The sequence below is a fragment of the Thamnophis sirtalis genome, unplaced genomic scaffold, assembly GCF_051295495.1.
Source record: "Thamnophis sirtalis isolate CommonGarterSnake01/CBP01778 unplaced genomic scaffold, rThaSir2_p1.2 scaffold_10, whole genome shotgun sequence".
NCBI classification, from domain to species: domain Eukaryota; kingdom Metazoa; phylum Chordata; class Lepidosauria; order Squamata; family Natricidae; genus Thamnophis; species Thamnophis sirtalis.
The window spans coordinates 60,132,293-60,153,688 of record NW_028261390.1 but is presented as its reverse complement, the minus strand read 5'-3'; the positions used below and the strand labels follow the sequence as shown (position 1 = coordinate 60,153,688).

Below are 21,396 nucleotides of genomic sequence, written 5' to 3'. Positions count from 1 at the left end.
CAAAGAAATCACTTGGAAGGTATTTGGGTATAAAATGAGAAACAACAGTGAAAAATGGGAGAAACAAAATATCTTAAGAGTTTGTTGTAAACTGCCTAGGCAGGAAAACAATACCAGTGATGTCTTTCAATGTCAGATGGCCAGTCCTTTCCTAAGACATGCAATACTAATAATGTGAGTGTCAAATTATTCTGACATCTTCTGGGAATCTAACTCTTCCAAGAGTCAATAACAGATTGTTCTCTTTCTGGCAACTTTATTTGTCAGTAAGTGGAAGGCGGAATAAGGGAGGCTGCTATCTTCTACAGAATTTTCACCAACACAAAAGAAAAGATTAGCAAGTACATGTGACATTTGGAGGGAGATTATCGTGTTATTCTTGAACTTGTGATATTCAAAGGAGGAGGAACTGAAAAGCATCAGACCTGCATAATAATAATGTTCGGAATGTCTCATGAATTCTAAGGAGATAAAATTTTTAATCCTGAAGGAGGTTCCCCCCCCCCAAAATAGAAAATCTTGTAAAACAACATGCTAATAAATATCACATCTATAGTGAAAGGAAAGATTATTTATTTTTATTTTTTATTATTATTTTTTATTAACAAACATGTAAAGTACACACATACAAAACTTAGATGTACACCACATTTACACAATACAATACGAACAGGAGCTTCCTGTTTTTTCTAATAGCAATTACCAATCGATACCGCTCACCTTATATTATTTCCCCTTCTATTGTATTTCATTTGGATTTCATCATTCTTAACCCTCTTATTTCCTGACCCGTCAAAACCGCGGTCCACAAAAGCGCGATCGACGAAAGCGCGCATTTGACGTCATCACAGCGCGATGAAAAAAATTAAAAATTGAAATAAAAATAAAATTAAAGCAAGCCGATTCACATAAAGGTAAGGGTTAGGTTTAGGTTTAGGGTTAGGGTTAGGTTAAGGGTTAGGGTTAGGTTTAGAGCGTTAGGGTTACGTTTAGCGTTACGTTAAAGGTTAGCGTTAGGTTTAGCGTTAAGTTAAGGGTTAGGTTTAGGGTTAGATTTAGGCTTAGGTTAAGGGTTAGGTTTAGGGTTAGGTTTAGGGTTAGGTTTGGGGGGGTTAGGGTAAGGTTTTCGCTTTATTTGTACATTTTTCGATCACAGCGCGATGTTTTCGTCGCGCTGTGATGACGTCAAATGCGCGCTTTCGTCGTCTGCGATTTTGTCATCCGTGGTTTTGTGGTGGAACCTCTTATTTTACTCATAACTATTTTTGTTTGAGTTTTGTTATATTCCTTCATTGATTCTTGTTTCTTTCCTCCATCCACCTATATCATTTATCACATATCTGGTAGAATTCTGATTCTTCTTTTCCCTGGATTTCTTTAGTTAATTTGTCCATTTCAGCACAATCCATAACCTTTCTTATTATTTCATCTTCGCTTGGATAAAGGAAAGATTATTTAAATAATCATTATTTTTTTTAAAAAAAAATCCCTCAAATGGAAAGTTGAAAAAGGAAAGTGGTAAATTGATAATAGGTGAAGGTGGATGACAAGGCAGATCTTCTTAAATGTGTCGGAGCCATGATTGGATTCTTCAAACCAATTTCATTCTTTGTTGTGATTATTAGATTAATAAATCACGGCAACAACATTTTCAGGGCTAGCTCCTCAGGAAAGCTTCACGCCATATTTAAATCAATAAAGTGATTAATAAGATGACTATTAGTAGATGAATTCAGAACTTAGAAGCTCTAAATACTAAGAAGAGTGTGACAGAGCTACCGGCTCAGAGAGGATTGTTCTACCCTTTGAACATCTAAGACAAGGGTCCCCAAACTTGGCAACTTTCAGACTTGTGGACTTCAACTCCCAGAATTCTCCAGCCAGCTGGCTGGAGAATTCTGGGAGTTGAAGTCCACAAGTCTTAAAGTTGCCATGTCTGAAGACTCTGGTCTAAGAGATGCTGCTCTCATAAGCAGCATAATGGCTATACAGATAGAAGATTTTGTTGGATTAGTTGCACTTTAGTATGACTTAAACCTTTCTTAACATTTTTTTTTAAAAAGACACCCCTATTGCTTGCCTGTGCGGCTACTAGGAGAGTTCAGAAAGTTGTTTCTCCTCTACTTTGTAACACTTTTTAGGGAATTTATGAAAAGACAAAAATATGATATTTCAGATTCCACTTTTTAAATCAAAACCATGTTTTGTTCAGTTTGCTTGTTTTACAAAAAGTTAAAGCTAGAGGGAGTAGCTGGTTCAAATATGTTGAAGAGAGCATTATGTTGGCTATTTCAGTAATAGATAAAATGTGATGCATGTTCTAAATACACACACACACACACACACACACACACACACACACTTTAATGCCCATAACATACAGTAAAATCTTAATTAAAGATTATAAAGATGGACAAAAAAAGTGTTCATTAAATCTCAAGTTCTGTTAAATCTGGATTGACAATATTTACATTATTGTTTCTTGACAAATATCTTGGCACTACTTGCAGCCATTTATATCGTTTGTATTTTAAGCCACGATGCAAACAAATACAAATATGAATTTAATATTTCAAACGAAAATATTATTTACATTACATACTTTTGAGGACTGTTTTGTGAGCACTATAATTTGTTGTTTAGGGGAGTGAGTGTGATGTTAAAAATAAAATTTGGTCATTTGCAACTGAAATTTCCCTGAGTAGAAGTTTTATTTGCATCCTAAATGTTTACCGCAAACTCATCCATTTGCTATTTTAATACTTCAACATCTTATTTATTGTTAGAATAGCACTATATAATTTTATTTCTAAAAGATTGCAATTCATTATTACATTCATTGTTGGCAATACTCATTGTAGCATGGTGTGTACATTAGATATTTGGAATCAGAACTTCAGAAGCTGTTTCAGAGGATTCAAGAAAGGAATCAGCAATTTACTGCTTCCACACGTCAAGAGCATTCATATCTCGCAAACAGAGTTACTATATTCTTTTCAAAATATCTATTTAACTTAATATCCTGTAAAATCAGGAATTTTAAGTGTGACCTGGAAATTGAAACTGGGTAATGTATTGACATTTCAAGATTTTAATAATGTGTTTGTAAATGTTGGGGAAAAGTAACCTGTTTTGGCCCGCCAGTGGCTCACAGAGCTGGCAGCTGATTCTGACAGTGAGGAGGTTGGGGAGGAACATGGGCCAGTCCTGGAGTCTGGGGAAGACTGATGACGGCTCTGTGTCGGAGGCAGAGAAGGGGCCAGAACTGTATGCCAATTATCAGCTGCCTTCAGAGTCAGATGACAGTGAGGCAGATGCACAGCTGGAGCCTGTTCCGAGTGTGTGCATGCACGGAGTTGCCAGATGAAGGGAACAGCTAAAAAACAGGGGTTGACTTGGGAGTAAGGACACAGGTGGATGATGAATGGCCCCTCCCAGAGGAAATAAAAGAGGAGCAAAAGGGGAGTGGAGTTTGTAGGAGACAATTAGTTCGCTTAATTGGTTCGTGACTGTCTGAGACTCCTTGCCAAGTTTTGCAGATATAGGCCTGTCAGCTCTCCAAGCCAGATAAGGTCTGTGACTGTAAATCCTCCCTTGAAAGACTTTGCTAGATGTGAAGGAGCAGAATTCACAATAAATTAATAAAAGGGTTTTTTGTCGGGACAAGGAGTTTGCTTCCTGCTCTTGGGAAGCCTAGGTCAGAATATAACCCTCTTGATGAGGGGTGTCAAACTTGCATCATCACAGTGGTGTCACACAATCTATTGTGACTTTTTGTCCTTCACTCTAACTGGGCATGGGCGTGGCCACTGTGTAACACATCCGGCCTGTGGGCTGCGAATTTGACAACCCTGCTCTTGATTAAATAACTAAAGGTTCTGATTTTGCAGACAAGACTTTCTATTGTGCTAAGGGTTTTTATTTCTTCCCCCTTTCTACTTTAAAAATAAATAAAGCTAGCTGTTTTGCTTTCTCATACATTGTGCTTTAACATAATTCTCACTCACTCACTCACACCAGCCAATTTAAGTTGGCAAAATTCCTAACATACAAACTTTCTTGGTACACAACTGTTAAATATGAGATTGTCAGAGAGAGACAACTCTTACTGAAATTTTTAAAAGCTCTTTTCATCATCTTTACAAAGAAATATTATTAAGGATTTCATTGCATTGATTGCTGTTGTTACTTATTCATGATGACCTTGAGAAAGATCAATTCATAATTATTCTGAAGCAGTCTTAAGCTCTTTTACATAGTATTATGTAATATAGAAATGCACAATCTGATTCTTTTGTTTCTAAACTTTGCAATATCTAATGTGACAGATGCAGAAAAAATATTGAATTCAAGACTTGGGTAATCACATAATAATATTACATTTTAATTAAGTGCAAATACCAATGTTTAATAATTTAAACAATATTTTTAAAGCAATGTTTCTCAATCTTGGCAACTTTAAGTTTGGATTTCAACTACCATGTTGCATGGGGAATTCTGGAAATTGAAGTCCACACATCTTTAAAGTTGCCAGGGTTCAAAACGCTGCTTTGTGCTTTATATCTGAAAAGCTAAGTGTGAACCTCAGTTAGGGAAAAAAAAGTTTGGATCTTGTAACATTTGTCTACTGAAGCACTATAATACAGTGGCCAGTAGTAATTGGCCATTTTGTAATAGATTGTTAACTCAAAAGGAATTAATTGAATGAGCCTTTCGACAGACCACTTTAGAACAGGAAAAAAGGAGTGCACATTTTAGCACATAAATTAGTGTGCTTTCCAAGATTTTTCCCCCTGTCATGAACTTGTTCTGTTTGTGCCATGCCCTTTAAAAACTTTCCACAGAATACATAAAGCTGCATCATACTGTATAGAACATCAGTAATAGATACATGGTGGGCTGCTATGGTTTTCCCGAGTTCGGGAGAACCCATAGCTAATGTTATGGCCAGTTCGGAGAACCTCCAAATCCCACCCCTCGCTGGCCCCGCCCACCCCACACCCACCCACCCCACCCCTCCCAGGAGTCCCCACACAGCCTCTTTTGAATGTGAGGTAAGTACAGGGCCTGCATGGGGCTCAGGGAGGGAGAAAAATGGGTCTCCCAGAAGGCCTCCCAAGCCTGGGGGAGGAAAGCCTCCAGAGCCTGGGGAAGATGAAAGTGCCCCCTCCGCCATAGTACAGGAGGCTGATAGGCCATGCTACCATGGCCACGCCCATCCAGTAACCAGGCAGAGAACCTATTGCTGAAATGTTTGAAGCCCACCCTGATTAGATTTATATGTGAAAGAATATTTTAAGGGCATGACTTGTATGCTAATGGTTAGCTTCCCACTTTGCATACAGAAAAAATTAAAAATGAGCTACAATTTATTTTAAAGATCTAGCTTATTGAAGAAAAGAAGTGTTTATTGACAATTTTATGGATAAATGTATTTATAAGAAGCGAAATATTCTGTAATCTTAATAAACATAGAAAAGGGATGATAATCAGTTTAGATCTTACTTTAGGTTTTAAAAATTCATGCAAACTTGATCACTGGCTCTGCATGATGTAGCAGAAGCAAAGGAATACGTTTGCTAAATTAAACAAAGTAAAAGACATTTAGTAGCCTTAAATATAGCAAGGCGGATTACTGTATAGTAGAGCATGACAACATGAATAGTCCTAGTTTATTAAAAGTTGCATCGTTTTAGCTGTTATGCTGTTACTCATTATACTGACTTGTTAAATGCTCTTTCAGAATAAGGGAGTATAAGTGTGGAGTCCTGCTGATTTTCCTGTACCGTATTTTAACAAAGCTGATAATAAACAGACATTTGGACCATAGTATTAAGATTTTCACAAAATGTGGTGGCTATAAGAAAGGCTTTAAATCAGATCTTATAGCTCCCCCATGTGGAAATTTAAAACACTGAATGTAAAAATGAAATAAAATTAGCAACAATACTATTTACATTAATTAGAATTATGTTTTTATAATGTATGTTTTTATAATTTATACTTTTGGAGGCAAACTCCTTAGCAAGTACCTTTGACAATATGATTTTAGATGCTAAGATTACAGAATTATAAATACTTTATAAAGTGGTTACTTATTATTTTAACACAAATAAAACGAATTCAAAAGCATACCTGTCATTTGTATATCTTGCTAAAATGTCTGAAGTTTCAGAAAAATGAATATATAATGGAAAGCTTCTATGATCTGCAGTCTTGGGTCCAGTAATTAGTGAGCCAGATTTCTCATTTTTGTTAGAAAACCTAAGGTTTTAATACAGAAGAAAGTACTTCTCTGTATTTTGACACAATCTTTTCTTTCACTTATATATTATCAATTTCTCCTTATTTTCCTCTACATTTCATTTTCTTTAACTACTTTATAAAAGTATGTATTTTTTCTCAGGCAGAAACTAGGAATGTCAGTCATATAAAAGTTCACCTTGAATTCAGTTTACAAAACAAATTGTATGATTATTTTAAGATATGGCCATGTATGTTTGCTCTTAAATTTGCTTTTAAGGCTATCTGTAATTTATCTATGAGCAATAAAGTGAGCTGCTGTTAGATATGACTTGAACCAGTCTTGATTCATTGTTGAGATATACATGAGCATATTCAGGTATACATTAAAATAAAATAAAAATTACAGAGCCATGGTTGACTCAGCTTTCCATCCTTACGAGGTCAGTAAAATAAGGATCCAGATTATGGGAGGCAATATTCTGACTGTAAAACCATTTAGAGATGGCTGTAAACTATAAAGCTAAGTGCTATACAGTATATACTGCAGTTATATTTTCAAAACTAATTCTCCCTTCTTTATCAGCTTTAGGCCTTTTTCAAGTAATATGTGGCCTGAAGTGAGTGCTCCGGTCCCCATTTCAATATTTATTTATCAACATTATTAGAAGTATTTAAAAATTACTTTTAAACATTCTCTTCTGCAAATAATTAGCTTTGTTAAGCGTAGAGATTTTTATTCTAGATATTCCTTCTCTTCAATTAATAACTGGACATGATCTAACATAAATTTCTGTCCTTAGGGACAACTCTAGAGCAGCAATGGCGAACCTTTTGGGGCTCGTGTGCCATCAGTGGGGGGGAACACAGGGGGGTCGTGTGTGGGTGTGCCACACCCATAAAGCAATGTGTGACACACACACACCAGTGTGCATGCATGCACTACAGGTGTGACACCCCCCCCCCAATTTTTTGCATGCTTTTTTCACCCTCCCCAGGCTCCAGGGGCTTTATAGGAGCCTGGGGAGGGTGAAAACAGCCTCCCCCCCCCCCGAGGCCCTCCGGAGGATTCAGAGACCTTCAGGAAGCTTCCCTGAAGCCTCCGGAGCAGTCAAAACGACCCTCAGAGGAAACCTGAAGTCACAGCTACAGGTTGTTTACTGAAATGGGCTTCAAAGGATCTGTCCAAAATGTGTTTCAAAAGATTTCACCCTCAGAAGTCCTTCCCCAAGCTGTGAACTCTTTAATGGGTCCTGCCTAAATTGTTATCTTAAAAATCCTCCCCCTGCTGCGCTTGGTATCTAAGTTAGGATTTTGCCCTTTAACAGATGTAATTAGTGATTTCCACCGGAATTTCCAGCAATTCACAAAGGCAAGACTGGTGTAGCATTTTTGTTCTTGAAAAGCTAGGCTTCCAGCATGCAGATGCAACACCAGCATAGTTATGTCCTTCAAAGTCATCAAAGAAATTATCTGAAAATCCCTTTCCAAGTTCTTCACTTTAACAACAATCAGAATTTTAAAAGAGTTCAAGAAAAAAAATAGAAGTATTCTTTTAATCAAAAAGGCGTCGTTTTGAATAATTTCTCAACAGAAATACATATGCCAGAAAATAGATTTTTGTAAATTTTGAATTTTGAAAATAATGCTAGAACGATAGCAACAGAAGTTGGACTATGTCAAATATTTTAACAATCATAACATTACACTGCATCCCCCAGCATTTTAATGCTTTTTAGGAAGTGGCATTTAATTGGATTTTCAACCTTTAACAGTGATGGAAGATACACACCTACGGCACAGAGGCTGAAATTTTATGCATATTTTAGAATTAAGATGAATTGTAAATGAAGACGTTCCTTCATAGTAAATTTTAAGGTGATTCAAATACAAGCGTAATTTCCTTCACTTTTTTTTTTACTTTCCAGACAGGAAAGATTTTTGCCGAAACTCAAGTTTTATTCATCTAATGTATCTTATGAAAGAATATTTTCAATTAAGAAAATGAAATTTTTTAAATCCAATCTAACATGGTGCTAACCTGTACTATAAATTTCAAGGAATACATGTCCATAATTTTTCATGGCTTATTAGTGGATATTGCAAATGATGGAAAATATGTGTCTCTTTATTGCTTAAGGAAATATTCAGCAAGTTCGTCTAAGGAATGAAACAGGAAGCTGTGAGACTTTGCAAAAGCAAGCTAAAGGCAACCTTCCACAAAGGCAACAGAGAATAAAGGGCTTAAATACAAATTGCTTTATTCTGGAAAACAGAAATTGATTTCTCCTGAATTGTATTTTAGATCTCCTTGTTGCAATATTCACTTTTTAAAAAATAAGGAAGTAGGTTTACCTATGAGCCAATCTGAGAAAAGTTTTGTGGAAGCTAATAATAGCACAGTGAATTGTGGCTGTTGGTTAAAATGACATAAACTTTGTTCAGTAGCCCTATTTCCTTTCTTACTTCACACTTTTAACAATTATCTCTCAGTATGCTCCATGCATTGTGTATGTGTGTTGCCAAAATTGGGATTACTGAGTGGGTTAAGGCGCTCCCTTTTGATAAATTAGAAAGTTTAAATTATTTAATTTAAAAAAATTCAAGGCTTTGCAATTATCTCTTAGATTTGATGCTGTATGTCCTATGTGAATTTGCTTACACTGTCTAATTCGCTTTAGATTTGCAGTTTTATAATCTTAACACCAGAACAAAAGTATACATAATCTGGATGAAAAATGATCTTTCAAAGTTGGTTATGTTTAAATATGGTACTAGCATAGGGAGTGTTTCCACTATAGCAATCTTTAAGTGTATTTTTATTCTGAATGTTCTTGCCTGTAGAAGAAAGGATATTTTTTTTCTAGTTCCTTTCTCTTCTTTCATCATCACCATCTCTGCTGCTGTATTATGGGATTTTTGCAATATTTTAGAATGAATACTCAAAAGGATTCTTAGGGAAGAGAAAATTAAAATCTTTTTTTTTTTCATTTTGTTCTTTGGATCAGAAAACTTTGCCAAATAGCAATAGTAATGTTTTTCCTTCCTCAGTTGCATCATCATTTTTTAAAAATCCCCTGGCTGTTAGTTCTGCTTGGTAGTAACATTTGATGATTTCTTCATTTTCTTCAATTATCCAGGCTTTGCGCTTTTGTTCCAGTCACTTTGCAGTTGCAAAGTGGGGAAGGTATAGCATCCTTTTATACTGTAGGAAGTTATCATCCAGCCCACTCCCAGAAAAATGAAATATCCTAGGAAATATTGAAAAGGCAGACTATTTCTCCGGATGTGAAAAGGAAGAAACATGTTTTAAAAGACAGAATAGCTGCCTGCAGCTTCCTGCCCATCCCCCTTTGTCAATGAGCCATTAAAGACTGATCTAGTTCACTTTACATAATAAAGAGTTCTCCCCTTCAGCTCCATAGTGATGGGATTAAGGCATGATAATATTGGCCCTTTACCCAACTTGCCATATGGCATCTGAGAACTCAACCAAACCTGGATTCAAAACGCAGCCTAGAGAGTTGCCCCTGCATGGGCCCATGGGAGTCTGACAACCAATCAGAATACAAGCTCAAGATCAAAGGCCAGAGAGGGCATAAAACCAGGGACTCAGCTTCCCTTCTCTTTTCTACCAACATTGAAGCATGTGATCACCTTTTCTGTTCAGGACTCAAGCCATCTGATCCTGTCCACCATTAAAACCATCTTTCCAAGCAGCCTCCATGTCTCCAGTGTCTTTTTCCCCACTTGGAGCTGAACCCAGAAGGACATTTCTTCCAACAATACCTCATGACATACCCTGCACCAGGCATTGAGTTGTACAAAAAAAACCAAGATGGCAGGAGTTACATCATTGGAAGAAGCAAATGGCAGAGGCAATTCTAATTCTTATAGAAGCAAAGCTATTCTTAAGCGAAATAGCAAGTTATTATTATGTCCCACTAATTCTACCTATTCTGCTATTATTATGTCATGCCACTTCAATAATAATTGCTATTAATTATACTTCAGAAAAATAATCTTAACTGAATAACAAAACAAATCTTAATTGCCTCCATCAAAGAGTTTATAATAGGCATATACTGAGGAGACAAAATCCAGAGCTTATTTTAAAAAGATTCTGATTAAACTAAATTTCCAGTCAACTATTAACATATCTTCAGTCAAATATCTGAACCTCATTTTTAGAGATATTTTATTACTTTTATCATTTTTATAAATAACTCAAGCCTCTTCCTCCAATTTTCCCCACAATAACGCTTTAAGGCAGTGTTTCTCAACCTTGGCGACTTTAAGTCCTGTGGACTTCAACTGGGAATTCTGGGAGTTGAAGACCAAAGGACTTAAAGTCGCCAAGGTTGAGAAACACTGCTTTAAGGTGAACTGGGCTGAGAGAGAGTGACTTTCATGCCTAAAGCGGGATTAGAACTCATAGTTTCTTGGTTTCTAGCCCTGTGCTTTAACTCCTGGACCAAACTGGCTCCTTTATTTAAAAGACCATAAGATATATCTCTTTCTGGCATTTTTAAGTTTAACTACAGATAATCCTTGCTTACAACCACTCATGTATGTATATATGACCAAATTTTCATAGGACACCCATGATCATGATTCAGACACTTAGCAACTCACAATTGCAACACTCCAGTGACATAATCAGCCTTCTGAAACGTTACTGCTGGCTTCTGACAATTGAAGTCACTGGGGAAGCCAATAGGGGGTAGCAAAAGTGATCACATGATACTGCACATAATAACTCTGGAATTTGCTTAAGGATGGCAATTGGAACTGCCATTGTAATTAAATATGCTCATTTAATATTGCACTTTGCAACCTGGTCACTAAGTTGGTAGTTCCAATTAACATCATTAAGTGAGAACTGCCTGCATAAACCTTCGAGTCTTTCCTTTAACAATTTCTATTTGTTTTTCTTTCAAGTTTTATTACATTTATTGGGATTACTATTTTGGGTGCATTTTAATAGTCTCATGAGTTGTTAATAGCATAATTTAAAGGGACAATGAATGCAAAGCCATTATACTTTGAAATGTATTATTTGTGAAGGCAAGGAGACAAGTTTATTTATAGTTATTTATAGTTACTTATCAAATTAATGTCATGAATTAATCATTACTGGGACCGTGGTCTTATGTTAGTTCTTGATGTGTGTGCTCTGTTTCTCAATCTTTTTCTTTTTTGTGACTTTTTAGAAACTCTACAGAAAAGAGAACATCTCTATAAAAAGATACTAAAAGTTCCATTAGGGACTACCTGTTAAATCATACATTCCCAAAGTTAATGTATTATTTATGTCTTTATTCCTCCTTCCTCCGGCCAAGTGTGAGAACCTCCTTGATTCCCAAGAGAAAGTATTTTATTTTGACTACACAACCCCAGCTATCTCTAACTCCTCCCCTCCGTATCTCTCAGCTCTAGTGTGGCAGAACTGAAGCCCCAAGATGGCTTTGGCCAGGCCAGCTTCAGAGTTGACAAGAGCAGTTAGATGCTGCCATGCAAATATTTTGATCAAAAACCTTTGTATACCATTCCTCTATTTTGTTACATTAAATACCATGCCTGGAATATATGTGGATGTCCATTTATGAATCTAACAATAATCCAGTGGTGGGTTCCAGATTCTGTTCCAACTAGCAATAGCAATAGCAGTTAAACTTATATACCGCTTCATAGGGCTTTCAGCCCTCTCTAAGCGGTTTACAGAGTCAGCATATTGTCCCCACAGTCTGGGTCCTCATTTCACCCACCTCGGAAGGATGGAAGGCTGAGTCAACCTTGAGCCGGTGAGATTTGAACCGCCGAACTGCAGATAGCAGTCAGCTGAAGTGTCCTGCAGTACTGCATTCTAACCACTGCGCCACCTCGGCTCTATTCTAACCACTCCGTCACCTCGGCTCTATTCTAACCACTCCGCCACCTCTAACTGGTATGGTTGGAACGGCCCTGGCGTCACCTACATGGATGCATGCAGCGCATGCATCGTACTTGCCTGCGATGTTTCTGCAAGCCTCCATGATGCTCTAGCTGCTCAGTGGAGCATTGCGCAGGCGCCATACATGCCATGCACGTGCACGGAAGTGCCAAAGTCTTAAAGCACAGGTAGGGAGCTTGGGCGGGCAGGTGGGCCCTCCGGAGCACTGTACCGGAACGGTATGCAGTGCTCCGGGCAGGCTCCGGCACGCCCATACCGGGGCATACCACCTGCAACACACCACTGCAATAATCATACAATTTGCAGTGGAAAAGTTATGTTGATCATTCAAAATATAAGAATATTTACGTTAGTAGAGAAGTTATTAATTATCACACAGTACTCAGAAAGGTTGTTTCTCAGCTTCGCTGATATAACTATAGATGAAGACAACAATGAAGGTTGGTTTTAAGCAAATCAAAGATCTGATAACTGTAACTAAGTCATATCAATTTCATGCATATTTCCAGCTAATTTTTTATTGTTTGTAATATAAGCCTGATCATACAAACAGTCCTGATTCGTTCATTTTCTTTCTGAGAAAGAAAGTTTTATATGAACTAATGATTAAGTCAGCTTTAATACTGCTTCACCAAGATTTATGTAACTCAAATGAAACTAGGTAGCTTACCTAAGATGAAACATTGATTAAATTTCAGCAACTTCACAGAAATACATTACATATTAAAATTCCCTTGTATTCCTTTCTTTTTTCCTTTTAAAAAATAATAATGTCTCGTCAAGGTTTTGCTATTGTTAATTGTTCTTTTTTACACTTCTCATTTACTGAAATGTAAATCATTCTTCATGGAAGAGTTTATGTTGTATAATCAATGGGAAGAACTGAATTATGCTAAGAAGGAATAGTAACTTTGAGTTGGAAATTTGAAGCTTCATTGAATACATCCTCATCATGTATCATCATGTAGCCATTCAAAAGAAAATAAAGCCTGATGTATTTTAGTCAAATAAATACATGGAAAGGTTGCTTCTAAATAACTTTTTAAAATGTTGTTTTAAGCTGATAATTTACCAGTTTTTATTGCTCTAAATTTAATAACTTTATACTATAAAAAAAATAAAAGGAAGTTTTCCCAGCAAAACGGAAATGCTGATCAGCTTATTACTGACAGAAAAAAAAATCTTCAAAAAATCTCACGAGAAGTTTATTACAGCTAAAATTAGTTTGCAAGTACATTTCCTCCTTTCTGAGTTAAATCAAGAATACTAACTTTCACATATATTTTTCTGTGTGTATTGTTTTCATAGCGAAGGGAATTTGCTCATTTTATTGTCTAATTAAATATCATTTGAGTCATAAAATGTGAATGGTGAACAGGAGTGTAAAGTAATTTAAAAGCATAGAACATGAAATAAAATTCTTTTTCTTTTGATTGCCAGAATGAGTGGTGGTTGGTGGAAAATAAACTTTTTTTTAAACCAAGGCGTCTGGAGTTTCTCTTTTCTGATGAAATATCTTTAATAAACCATGGTTTGAAAAAGCTTCAATCAGTAGCATTATGGTGTTGAATCCTTGGCTGCTTTCACTTTCTATTTGAGGGAAGAAGAAGACTCACTTTAAGCTTTATCTTGTTTATTTCAGGGTAAAACTCCATAAACCAGCAATTTCTGACTTTTTAAACTTTTATTTAATATATTTTTAGTTAGGAAATTTATACTATTTTTTCCTGATGCTTTAGGGTCATTAACAGCAATAAATAGTAAAAAAAAAAAAGGCCATATAAATAATTGTACAAAACAAATCAAAACCAAAAAACTTTTTCAGTAGTAGATATTAAGTGTATAAAATCCAGAGAAAATGTTATAACACCATAACTAGGTATTCACCAAGTCTAGCCATTTTTGTTCTTAGTAGAAGTTACCCCAAAATATAATTCTGAATACAAGGCCATGTTCCCAAAAATAAAAACATAAAAAATTATGAAAATGTATAAAAATGCTCTTCATTTTGGTCTCGGCACATCACATATTAGTTTGCTGTCTGCACAAAAACCTTACTGGAATATTCTATATTTGAGATTTCTGACGGGAAGTTCCTCTTTATATTTGTACAAATATAAGTTTTTCAATTTTCTTCCTTTTTTTTTTTTTAAGCAAACACAACTCTGGAACACGTTTTGCTGAGTTGTTGTTCTTACTCATTTTGTATTCTTAGAGTTAAAAAAAAATACTTCCCTTGCTTCAAAGAAAGTTGCGGTGTTATTCCTTGCCATGCATATAGCAATAAGTAACACAGTGTGTGTGTGTGTGCCTGTGTATGCTGGTCTTGTTGTATTCGGGTCTTTTCCCATGTAAGATGTAAGACAATATACTGTATATTCTTCATTTTAGAGATAGCCATGTCCTCAGCACTGCCTACATATTGCATGAAGTCAGAAAAGCAGGTGCATGGGCTGGTTGGTTGGTTACTTACTCAAGCTTATTTCCTCATAAACTGAAGTAATCTATAGAACACTGGTTAACCCTGACAGCACTTCCATTGGGTAGGCCAAACCTTCACTTTGTGAAATGCATTCCTAAAGAGACAAGTTGTGGCCCTTTAAAAGTCTAATAAGCAATAGCAATTGCAATAGCAGTTAGACTTATATACCGCTTCATAGGGCTTTCAGCCCTCTCTAAGCGGTTTACAGAGTCCGCATATTGCCCCCAACAACAATCCGGGTCCTCATTTTACCCACCTCGGAAGGATGGAAGGCTGAGTCAACCCTGAGCCGGTGAGATTTGAACAGCTGAACCCTAACCCTAACCCTAACCCTAACCGACAGAAGCCTAACCCTAAACCTAACCCTAAACCTAACCCTAAACCTAACCCTAAACCTAACCTTAAACCTAACCCTAAACCTAACCCTAACCCTAATCCTAACCCTAAACCTAAACCTAAACCTAAACCTAAACCTTACCCTAACCCTAACCCTAACCCTAACCCTTACCCTTACTGTAACCCTTACCTTAAACCTAATCGCGCTTCTGTCAGCGCTCTTTTGTTGGCACGCCTTTGTGGGCACACTGCCGACGTCGCGGTTTTATCGCTGCAGTTTTGATGGCGCGCTGTTGTCGGGCGCGCATTTGTCGGGTCACGAGATATTAGATACTGGCTGTTCCACATTAATACTCATAGTCAATATTGAATAAACACTACTGTATTGAAATATTATAATGTCATGTACTTTATTATTATGCCCCAAGCCATTGGTCTTCTTGGCTCTAGATTTTATATAGCACTATAATTGTAATTTTAATTGTTTCTATGTTTATTTTTTATGTCTTGTAAGTTGCTCAAGGTCGTCTTATCAGTGAGAGAAGTGGCATATATTCAATGTATGTATTCTGTCTTTTAATAATAATAAAAAGAAAACATTTTGAAATGTTAATGATCAGGATACCAGAACTAATATAATACAAATATGTAATATATTTATTATACAATGAGCCCCCCAAAATCATGGCATGTTAAAAATTTGTCCCAACCTTATATTTAGCAATTAATTAGCAATAAAGGTTGTGTCTGGCCCTTAGGGACGATGGTCATCTCTGTTTCCTAACTGAGGTAGACAGTATTGTCTGAAGATGCTTCCATGGTCTTATGGCCAACATGACTATACACCAAGTTGCTTGGAATGCTATTTTTTTCTCACCAAAGTGGTACCTATTTATCTACTTGCATTTGCATGCTTTTGAACTGCTAGATTTGCAGAAGCTGGGGAAAGAATGGGAGCTCATCCAGTCATGTGATACTTTGGGTCTTGAACTACCTACTTTCTGACTGACCAGCCCAGCATCTTAATCACTAGGCCACCATGTCCCTTCTATTCAATAGTATTCTGAACTTTATTTAATGAACTTAATTAGCAAAAAAGTCCACTAAATAAAGTTCAGATTACTATTTAGAGCATAAGATTCTGCTCTAAAGAACTACTGGTTAACAGCTCATTAAAAACAGAGGACTCAACACTGACTCTGCATTTGTAAAAAAAAAAAAACAGCTGTGCTGTAAGCAGATTTAAATACAACTCTGATCAGGTTCTCCTCCTCCCTCCTTTCCAAAAAAGAATAGTTTTACTAGTCTCAAAGATTGTATTTCAGGGCTGTTGCTCACTCATCTTCCTTCTGTTCAGTAATTAATTAATTAAAGTAATTGAACTGTTCAGTTCATGTCACTTTGGACTGAATCAGTAGGTTCCTGGTTTACATTAACTTAACTTTCAGTAAAACTAAAAAAGAAAACACAGAACGAAAAGTGTTGTGAAATCACTTAGGGAGATTCCAGAGCATGCTCAGAAACTGAAAGTACAAGACGACTGGAATCATCTGCTTTTTTGCAATGTAATTTTAAACAAGAGATCTTTCAGAAAAATAATTTCAGCCAGACATGCCAAATACTTAGAAAGTCCAACTAATGTTTTTTTTTTTTTAAATGAATTGGCAGGAAAGAGTATAAACACCAGGCAGCAGTTGAATAACAGGATTTCCAGAACATGAACAAAAGATCATTTGTTTTCTAGATCACAGATGATGTAGCAATGCAGTTTCACTTTTTCGTAGCAGCCGAGTGTAAGACTAAATCTAGGATCTGCAATTACTCTGAAATTGTTGAGCTTTGTCCAAAATAAAGAAATCATTAGCTAGTTTTCTAACAGGGAATGCATTTTGAAAACGGATTATTTGTTCTGTAGGGAGAACGAAGCAGACAGGAACTGAAGCAAGGCAGGTTGAAACTAACCTTTGGCATCCAGAAGATACCCCAAAAATTCTCTGTTGGGGATACCTATCCTGCATTTCTCCCACTTGAGTTTCAGCCCTGCTTGGTGAAAATGGGTCAGGACTGTCCTTAATTTGTCGACGAGCTCAGCTTGATCCAAAGTGGATACAAGCACGTCATCGAAATAGGGTACTACCCCTGACAGCCCCTGGAGCATTCGCTCCATTAGGCTCTCAAAAATGCCCGGGGCTACACTAACCCCAAGCTGTAAACGTTTGTACTTAAAGGCTCCCCGGTGTGTTACAATGGTCTGAGCCATGGCAGTGGCTTCGTCCACCGGGAGCTGTTGTTAGGCTTGTGCCAAGTCTAACTTGGCAAAAACGTTTCCCCGCCCCAGCGAATGGAGCAGGTGTTGCACCATAGGCACAGGATAAGGGTTGGCTTGCAACCCTCTATTGATGGTGCATTTAAAATCCCCGCATATCCTAATACTCCCATCTTGCCTGATAGGTATAACAATGGGAGTTTCCCAGGGAGAGTGGTCCACTGTTTCTAGCACCCCCTGCGCAATTAATTTATCCAACTCTAGATCTGCTTTGGGCCGGATCTCAAAAGGCACTCTGCTAGGCTTAAGGCGTATTAATGCCACCTGGGGGTCCAAATTCAATGAAATGGGTATCCCCATATATTTACCGAGGCAGTCGTCAAATACATCCGCAAACTCACTGGCCAGCGCGGCGAAGGAGTCTGGAACAATGGAGTGGACGCCAGAAATGTTGAGCCCCAATGCGGAGAACCAGTCCAGCCCCAGAAGGCTGGGCAAATGGCCATCAATGATGATGAGGGGAAGAGGCCCCTGGAAATTTCGGCTGGCAATCTGGAACGTGCCGCAACCTATGATAGGAATTGGCTGCCCTTGATAGTCTCTGAGGCAGATCGGGCACTGCCTGAGTTTAGCCTTAGTAAAGCTGGGCACTATTTGTTTGATAGTAGCCCAAGAGACAAGGGATTTGTAAGAGCCAGTGTCCACCTCCATCTTTCAGGGCTCTCCCTCTATGTGAACAGTCAAATAGATTTTGAGGGCTGGCTTCATTGAGGACGCGTGGCTGACGGCCCACTCAGAGTGCTGTTGGTCACCCGCAATGGCAAAACAATCTTTGCGGTGTTTTGGAAGCCGTTTTGAAAATTGTCTGGGCAAGGCACGTTCCGGCAGCTGGTCAGTGATTGGCATAGCCGCCCTGCATACCTTGGCCAAATGTTCATTCCTGTCACACCGCTGGCAGATGGCGCCTTTGAACCTGCAAACTAACCTTGCATGGCTCTCGCCACAACTGAGGCAACCTGACTGAGGCAAAAAGGTTTGAGATCCTTGTTTTCGGGTTGCCAGTTTGAGGCGGCTGATTTCCTCTTTGTCGCCCAAGAAATCTTCATCATTGACTTCGTCGTGGTGGACAGTGTGGCCCCTGCTGGCATGGGTGGCCAGTGGCAGAAATCTCTGAATTTCTGTGGTGGATTTGTCTGACATTTCATATGCTGTGGCTTCATCCATGGCTGCCTGAAGGCTCAGCTCTTTTCGCACCAGCAAACATCACTGAAGTCTGAGGTCTTTGATACCACAGACCAGCTGTTCTAACAGGGCATCGTCCAGCACAAGAAAGTCACAATGTAGGGCTGCTGTCCTGAGGAAAGCCATGTATTCAGTCACGGATTCCCCTTCTCTCTGGGTCCTCTGCCTAAACGCATAGCGTCTGGCTATGCGCGAGTTGGAGAGTAGTGATTTTTAAGTTTCTCCGAAAGCGTCTCCCAAGGCATTGAGTGTACGGATTGAGGGGCCACCACTAAAGCCCTGGCTGTTCCAAACATCTCGTGGCCATAGGCACTGAGAAAATAGCCTCTTTTACGGCCACTAGACAAACCGGTGAAGTTGTTTGCCTCCAGGAAGCACTCGAACCGCTCGAGGTAAGCGTCCCATGTTTCAGTGGCCGGGCTGAATGCCATGAATGCTGGCAGGTTAGTCATCCTTAGAAGGACGGAACGTGACGAATCAAACTTGGAGCGACGTCTCGTTGCCAGTGACTTGAGGCAGCTCTAGCAGTGACTTCGCTTCTTTCCTTTACCTCAGACCTGATCGCATCTTCGTCGCCAGTGTTCTGTAGGGAGAACGACACAGACAGGAACTGAGGCAAGGCAGGTTGAAGCTAACACATCCTTTATTTACAGTGACATACAGCTCAATGTAAGGCAAACCTCGAACCGGCAAACAGCAAAGCAAAACAGACAGCTGACAGCCCTTTTATACTAGAGCTGTCAGACGCTTAACCAATAGGATAGCGGGATTCTCCCACCAGCTTGCTGTTCACATCTCAGCCAATCAGTAGCCAGCAATGTAAGTCAATGGCTCGATAGACTCAGTACTTAACATTATTGTTGTGATTGCTCCAAATACTATAAACATAACACTAACCATATAAGAATAAACAGTATTTTCAATAAAAGAGCTGGAATTTTCAAAAGACCTATGTATGACAATAAAACAGCAAACAGCTTCTAATTGAATCAGACTTACAAACCACCCATAATTATCAGAGGAGTGCACTAAACACATTCCACTCCATACTGCACCTGATCCAGATCAGTGGTGGGTTACCAATCTTTTTACTACTGGTTCGTGAGCACTTGGGTGTCACTTCTGCACATCACAGAAGCATCCAGGCTGGTTGGCGTAGCCTCCCCCTGCCGCTACTATCTGTTCGCCCAATCCAGGCCAAACCTGGAATAGCCAAGGTGGCGCAGTGGTTAAATGCAGCACTGCAGGCTACTTCAGCTGACTGCAGTTCTGCAGTTCGGCTGTTCAAATCTCACCAGCTCAAGGTTGACTCAGCCTTCCATCCTTCCGAGGTGGGTAAAATGAGGACCCGGATTGTTGTTGGGGGCAATATGCTGACTCTGTAAACCGCTTAGAGAGGGCTGAAAGCCCTATGAAGCGGTATATAAGTCTATCTGCTATTGCTATTGCTATTGAATAACCCACTTCTGATCTAGATCTATATGTAATCTTCAGTTTACATAAATTAGTTTAATTTCAAAAGTTCTGGGCCATCATCTGCAGGCAGACAGTCATCAGATATCCCCCTGGTATAGTGAAGTGGCCAAAAGTAGGACATATAGGCTACTAATGTGAAGACTTGAAAACCCTTCAAAATGTGTAGAAGCTTCCATTCCAAGTGCAACCACCAGACGCTGAACGTCAGCTTAAAAAAAGGGGCTAGTAAACTTGGTAGGACCCAAGGTGCAAACGATGCAAAATAGCCTTGGAGACAGTCCAAGGCATAGTGGCAGGGTGTAAGATGCAGACAGGAACATCAGTAGCTGGCATTGTGCAGGAACATTTGCACAGTGTATGACAGCGGTGTCAAACCCGCATCGTCATGTGATGTATCACCACTTTTCCCCCCTTTGCTAAAATAGGGATTGGAGTGGCTAGCTCGTGAACGCATTCGGTCTGCGGGCATAAGTTTGACACCACTGATATATGGGCTAGACTCTCCCAAGTCCAGATGGACGATCCCACAGAAAGTCATAAACAATAACAGAAAATAATAGACCAAGAAATGGAGATGAGTAATAGCTTGTTTTGATGGTTGGCATTGTATGATGTGTTGAAAGAAATGTCCTTCTGGATTTGGCTCCAAGAGGGGGAAAAGATACTGGAGACATGGAGGCTGCTTGGAAAGATGGTTTAATGGTGGACAGGACCACATGGCTTGTGTCCTGAACAGAAAAGGCGATCACATGCTTCAATGTTGGGTGAGGAAGAAGAGAAGGGTCAAGGAAGGGCTTTTTATAAGCTTTTTATAAACTGTTCAGCCCCACCTCTCTGTTTCCTGTTCCTGTGTAAGAAATGTATTCTGATTGGTTGTCAGACTCCCATGGGGCAGGGGCAACTCTCTAGGCTGTACTTTGAATCCAGGTTTGGTTGAGTTCTCAGATGCCATGTGAAGAGTGGGTAAAGGCTAATCATGCCTTAATCCCATCACCCTGGATCTGAAGGGGAGAACTCTTTATTATGTAAAGGGACTGGCTTGGACATCTTAATGGCCCATTGTCAAGAGGGGTGAGCAGGGAGCTGCAGGAAGCTACTCTGTCCTTAAAACATGTTTCTTCCTTTTCACATCCAGGAAAATGAAATATTCTGCCTTTTCAATATTTCCTAGGATATTCATTTTAGGGGGGGAGAGGGCTGGGTGATAACTTTCTACAGATGATAATGATCAACCTGAAAAAATATGATCCCAGAAATTAGTCTGGAAGGTTATTTGAATGGCACGAGGCAAAAGTACAGAATAAGTAACCAGAGACCCAAGAATGATAAGCAACTGCAGTCACCAACTGGTGGTCTATGGACCCTGGTGGTCCACGAGAAAATGTTTGCATTTTTTAT

The 21,396-nt window shown here is 38.7% G+C and overlaps 1 non-coding gene across 1 annotated transcript; it reads left to right on the top strand.

Moving 5' to 3' along the window:
* The first annotated feature begins 5,523 nt into the window (after positions 1–5,523).
* LOC148043909 (small nucleolar RNA SNORA66) lies at positions 5,524–5,650 on the top strand. Its single transcript, XR_015697941.1, has one exon. It is a non-coding gene; the product is annotated as a small nucleolar RNA SNORA66 (small nucleolar RNA).
* The last annotated feature ends 15,746 nt before the right edge of the window (positions 5,651–21,396 follow it).